We start from the raw sequence: 7,290 nt of genomic DNA on the forward strand, positions 1-7,290 counted from the left end.
TGGCTGCCGTAGCCGAAATTCGAGTGGGTAGGATTCATTTATTTTTAATTTAACCAAATAAAACGCAATGCAGCACGAGTCAAATTTTGATTAATATAAGAGACAGTGAAGAAAAAGGAATTACAATTCTATGATCTCCGATTATACAAAAATATATATATTTTAAGAACAAAAGGTATTTTAGATTTAGGTATGTCTTTATATAACATGTCACTAGCATTACATTGCACAATAGACTATACTGTACTGACACGTGGAACAAAAGAAACCTAGGTGATGATATAGAGAGGAAAAACAGCTACGTATCTACGCAAGATAATATTAATACAATAGAGCACAACGAGGGCGACTGATACATCAATAAAAAGTTCAAAATGTATTCCCTGGTTTAAAATATTGAACATCCGTAACTCGTTGTTATATATTCTTCTTCAATTAATCTTAATTCTTAATCCTTTTCTAAAACGGAACAGTAATTAACAACATAAGCGAAACCTTGATTACTTTGGGGTTTTTAACATTTTATAATAGTTTTCGCTATCGAATCCCAATTATAAAAATCATCTGTATGCATTAGAAGCTCGTGCACTGACGTATCGAGGCTGAATTCAACCTCGCAGAATGTCAAGATTCAGCATTCATGTATATTTAATTACTAGCCTCTTAACGGGTCGGGTTTTGGTATATTTCGATTAGGTCAATAGGATTGTTTTAGATTGAATAGCATCTAGGAGAATCGAGTAAGCATTTTAGATTAGTAGAAAATCTTTAGTATAAGCAGTGAGCTTTGTTACAGAGGCGAAAGATGAAATTTCCCGAAACAAGTTAAGTAGTAATAATATGCATAAATGCGGTCTGCAAATCGTACTAACGATAATTAGATTTTACACAAATTATGAAAGAGAAGCTGGCAAGAATTGGATTCTATGGACCTTTGGCCACTGATCTATCTATATCTATATAATATACATATAAAAATGAATCCCTATTTCCCTTGGTCACGCCATCACGCGTGAACAGCTGGACCGATTTCACTATTTTTTTTGTCTTTGTTACTGTCCGGAGAAGGTTCTTATGAAAGAAAAAATAAGGAAGTTAAGCGGAACGTTAGAAAATTTAAGAAAAGTTAATTTTAGCGATTGACAGAATGCGCGCTGCAAATTCATAGTTAAGACGTCTGTCGAATCAGCTAGTTTGTTATATAATATTTTTTATGTTAAATTAGTTAAAATTAAATAACATTCTACTTTTATGCCTTCAATCATATTAATTATTTGTTGTATATTGATAACATTAAGTACTTTTTACGTCGTAAAAAAGACAGCGGCACCGCAAAGCTTAGTTATGGTGCCAAACATTATACAGACACTGTTCTGTTCCGGTTGAAAATTGAGGTTAGAGTAATTACTGATAATTTTATGGTTCAATTTCTAATATTTTAAGACTCTCAGGGTACTGAGCTCGCAAAGCATTACAGAGTCACGCAGAACTTTCAAAGTTCAGATGGTATTGTAATTTATAGGCATTTGTGATGCTTAGGTACGATTGCTTCTTAGATTCGTTATTTTGTTAAATATAAAGAAATCTTACCTATCTTTATTACAATAATTTCCGAATTTTCCATGTTGATTTGACGAATCACCGCTTGACAACAACCAGGAACGAAAGCTTAACCGCTGGCCGCGTTTAAAGTAGCTCAACGTCAATGATCGCATTGGATACGAGCTCCCGAGTAAGCCGCAAAGTCTTTACATCACGAATTACTTACGATACTACGTTTAAATGTAAGGTGACGGAACCCTTGATGTACCACTTAATTTTGAAATCTTCATAAAATCATCTAGTGAAGGAATATAAACAAAAAATGATGATCAAATTACAAAATGTTTATTAATGGAATTCACAAAAAATGGTCATGCGTTTTACATTATAGCATCAAAAAAAAATAAACGACAACTTGGCTGGTGGGCCTCGTCAAGGATTTGGGTGCTCAACATGGTCCGTGAAATTAAGTATATTAACGTTATTAATGCATGGTATCGTCACATAAGTATTACTTTCTTCTTACGAGGTATTGTCAGACGTTTTATTTAAAAAATCAATTAAGTAAACAAACATTAATTTAAAACTTGCCTATAATAAAAGTAAAAAAAAAATTGGGGAAACAAAAATAACTCAGTGTATTAAAAAATGTCAGATACGTATTTAGTTACCTAACTTAATAGTGTAACAATAAATTGAGCGAATATCACGTCATTGATATTTTGTTTGTTTGTGACACATGTCATCATTCAAAGTATTAAAAAAAACATGTGGGCCGCCACAAGTCTTCACCAGAGTTCACTAAAATTTTCGGAAAATATAACAGCAAACAAAAAATTATAAAACTTATGTATAATACAATATCAAACAGATTAGGTAAGAATTAATAACTTGGCCACTGTCGACTCACTAGGTACAAAATAAATTACAGATATCTTCAAAATGGCGATGCCTTTGAAATCAGTCGCACATGTATTTTCCTTTCTAGTACCGGACACATTTGCCCGCACTATTTGAAATAGTTTAGTAAAGTTTTACTATTATAATTGAAAACTGGGCTTTGGTAGGAACTGTGTCATGTCAGGTCACTCACTACCTTATATAAAAAAAACTTTGACAGCTTTAAAATAATAATCTTAGCGTGAATGTTGTACTTTAAGTAATATTATATTTGTTAAATTTTGACTATTATTGACTGCCTCGGTGGCGTAGTTGTATTGCACGTCCGGTACAATAGCGTTCTGAGGTCCTGGGTTCGAATCCCGGGTCGGGCAAAGTGATATTTGGGTTTTTCTGCTCAGTATCAGCCCGGAGTCTGGAATTTGTGCCCGATATGGCGATAGGCTCGCCCCCTATCACATCATGGGACGGAACATACTTGGCGAAAAGTGGGTGCCCTAGTTGCGCCTCTGCATACCCCTTCGGGTATAAAATGCGTGATGTTATGTATGTTAAATTTATAACAGTATTTTTTATGGTTGTCCAAGACGATTTATATTACATAATAATTATAATTGAACTGTAAAAGAAATACAACTGGCTATTATATGTAAATTTTCTGGAGCAATATTTTTTTATCAAGGAAGATCGTGCCTGTGTACGGAATTTTTCAAGTTTACTCAAGTCTCATGCTACGAAGAATAGCGAATAATACTTGACTCTTGGAGCTGTTTAAATTGAAACTTTAAGTGAATAATTACATTGAATAAATATTTATTTTACCAGAAAATGATTTGCAAACACGTTGAATAAAGGGTCACGTTTTTGCAACGCTAACAATAATACTTCTGATTAAAAATTAAAATATCTTTAAAATAAAGAGAATTGACCTTACTTCTGATTTTATCTAACTCTTATTAATATTATAAATTCGAAAGTCTGTGAAAGTATTTAGATATTTGTTAGAAGTAAACAGCTGCACGGATTGGGGTGAAATTTGAACCTCGGGTAGACTATCTCTTGCACGAATATTTAGACACTTATTATCCTTGTAATTTGCGTCCATGAGAAATAATAGAATATTAATATAATCTGATTGCTTACATAGATGGAGCTAGTGTCGTACAGATGGCGCTATGAATTGTAACAGTGATTTAGGGACTTTAATAGCGGAAAAGGCTTTTCAAGTTGGCGATTCCGCGAGAAACACCTAATGTCTTTAATAATAAGCTTGGGATGTAATATAAAATTGGATAAAAGGGGAGTTTGATTATAATTAAACGGTTTAATTTTCTTGCTTCTTTTTAAGTAACATACATTTACAGTGACATCGTGACTTTAGTTTACAGCGAAGCTACAAATCTTAACTAACCATTTGTAACGTCTTGGATATACAGCTACTATGTTCTATGGCGTAATGATTGTATTGCGTAATATCTGCATGCCTGGTTTCGTAATTCCCTTCCATAGTTTACCAAAATTTAGTTTAGTTTTATTAGTTACATAAATCTATCCCGTCCTCATGTCGGATATGATACTAATTCACAGCACATCACGAAATTCAAGAATTCTCATAAGCCTTTCATCTACGTAAGCATCAAACCCAGGATCTATTCATTACGGAAACACTATATGACGTCACTACACTAAGAAAGCGATAAAATAACTTGTAAAATACCAGATCACCTTGACGGATTACATATCTTTGGCACGGAACTTTTGTCGCAAAACTTGAACTTACACTTGGCGAGTCTTTTATGTCAGTTATCGAAGTTTCCGTATTTTGCAATGCATTCTCATCTTTCCGTAACTATTATATCTTATTATTGCATAAGAAACCAAGTAAATCATATTTTATAATAGCATTTGCAACCTGTGTCCCGTAGCCTAATGAGAACTGGTGCATTTCATATAAATCGTTCCGTACGTCACCTAGTTGCGACCACACTTCGTTTGTCGCAATCGAATCCGGTACAAAGGAATTCGCAATAGAATTAACTAAGCTGGGGTGACCAGTGTCTGACCACCTACAGCAGTATTACCATGCGCCACACGTATACCCGCTAGTTACATCAATTTACTGGCATCGACTCACCCGCACACTTCCGTCTATCCGATTTAATACTATCACCAAGATTTGCATGTCACAGGACGCATGGTCCCGGGGCAAATGCCGTTGTATTACGTAACACAGATTGTATTGTGCACCAATATACCTGGATAAATCAATTTTCACTGCATTAACATAAGCTTTAGGATGGTTGACAATTCTGCAGTAATTAATGAATGCGTTCTAAACTCTTCATTAACGTTTCATATTCTAGTTTAATGCTGATGGAGACTATTGTTTATCAAAAGGAATATATTAAATATAGTAAAGATGTTGAAGAATTAATTAAAGTGAAAAAAAATACAAATTTTACTTTTCTAAACATCACTACTTACAAAGATTAACTTTGTGTAATATTGGACAAAAATATAAATTGGACTCAATATTACACGTCGAGCTTTGTCATTCTGTCGTGAATTTAACTTTTAATAAGTACTGATTAATTGTAGGCAATTTATGGTTTGTTGTTGGAGTGGAATTTGATATACCTGTATGCTAATGTGTACTTAATGTGAATGCTGGAGTCACATACGGGGATAATTTTTTAAAATTAATAAAAACGTTTTCCATTTTATGTTACATAGTATGAACAATCTGATAAAAAATATTGGAATGCGGTAAAGACAAAGAATATTGATTGTTTGTTAATATTACGAGATCAATACTGACACAGTGGTACAAAAACAACATGAATGTAAGGCGGCGGACAGCTACAGAATGCATGGCCGGCTGGCATTGTCACTCTGTAAGGCAATGCCAAGTCTCCGGCCGATATTCGCCAACCCTCGTGTGACATTCGCCGTCGATCAAGTGTTTGTTTTATACTGGAGAATTCATTAAGTAAAAGAGGTCATATTGTAAATTGGTCTACCTTCGATTTAACGCAGGAATTTAAGAGATGAGGATATGAGACTAAAGTTTTAATGAATATAAAAGAGATACGATTTTTCAATCGTCATATAAATGTTATCCATTAAATAAATTACTACCCAACTGAATATAAATAACTATTACTTTAATTATACAGCTGTAGTTTTTAATCAGTTTCGTTCCTTTTGCAGCAATAACAGGGGCCGAAACCAATAGGCCTTCATTCGTTAACGCTAACAGTATGTTTGGGAATCTCATATCTAAGCGATAGACTTATCGTTAGGATATGTTATTCCTATATATTGAAATTAAACGAATTTTCAGATTCTTTCGCGGTTTTTTGTATTTTATTTTTCCTCCGACGTGTCGAAGACTTTACAGCCTTCATGGTCACGGGGGGGACTGAGATTTTGTTCATCCGTAAAGTCAAAGTTACAATATCTACCTACATTTTACAATTATACAACTAGATTATTATATATCCAAAGTGTAGGTAGATATTGTAACTTTGAATTTACGGATAAACAACACCTCAGTCCCCCCCGTGACCATGAAGGCTGAAACCGCGGCCGTATTAGCTACATCTTTAGGTCTATAGACCGCAGAAAAATTACTAGTACGTAAGTATATTGTGCGAGTTAACTAATCATAGTCATAAAAATAATAGAAGGATCAAGTTAACTGAAAAAGTTGGTAATAGATACTTGTGTAAAATCAGCGATAAGGTTTCGTACTTTTGTAAAATACGTCATACCTTGAGAATGTTCATGCATTGTAACTTCTGTCTAGATCTAGTAATTTTGTATTCTGATCTAGTATTAAGTGGACAATTAATATTTCCAACTCCTCCCTATTTTTCTATTTGATTAATTTCGTTGCGGGATAATGACATATTAGTTTTCCCTAAGACTCGCCGAGCTTCACTGCTCGGTGTCACAAAATGCGTGCCACTGCTGATCCTGGCTTACAGGAGTTGTAGTGGTGGGTGTGAGGGCGGGAAAGTCTCTAGATCTAGTAATTTATGTGGTTACATTGCACGCTGATCTTGGGCGGTAAAGGGGGGCGGCGGTGTTGACCCTTATATTATTTGTTTTTTTATAGGTTCCAATCACGGTATTATTAGTACGACTTCGGTTAACATAACTTTATATAACACTAAGATGTTAAGAATACTGTATGGCGCAGTCCTTCATTTCTTTCGTTAAGAATTAGTCTTATAATGTCCACTATTATACTGACCATGATTATCTTTCAACCCTAATATAATTGTACACAATATGTTAATTGCAGCTTGATGGTATAAATAGACAAAGTGACTTACAGAAAAACCAAGATGCATGTAAGTGATATATGCCATCTAGTAAATCAACCACCCGCTTTCTTTGGCTAACCTTCTGTACTTATGACAAAAATAAAAGAGTGGGCAGCATGAGGACATAACATGACATTTTAATAATAACACTAGCTTTTGCGTGTGGCTTCGCTCAGGATAAAAAGTAGCCTATAAAAGTATGTATGTATTAAGAATATATAAAATATTTTACTTAATGATTTCTTATGATTTACGCGAATGTTATATATTTAAGTAAAACTTTTTTTGGGATCCGGTTTTTACTGAGGTGTTGGTCGTCCGAAAAGGCAATGTTACAATATCTACCTAATAAAAAATAGCTTTATATCTAAATATTTTATTTTTCTTTGCAAGCAGATTTAAAATTGTATGACGATGTATTTAACTTCACCTGTTGACTTGTTGTAGTTGTAACGATAGTAGGTAATTGCGAGAAAAACCCTTTTTCCACAATAAAAGTCCCGATTTAAAAAGTAGC

This window comes from Manduca sexta, unplaced genomic scaffold, assembly GCF_014839805.1.
Source record: "Manduca sexta isolate Smith_Timp_Sample1 unplaced genomic scaffold, JHU_Msex_v1.0 HiC_scaffold_2727, whole genome shotgun sequence".
Lineage (NCBI taxonomy): Eukaryota > Metazoa > Arthropoda > Insecta > Lepidoptera > Sphingidae > Manduca > Manduca sexta.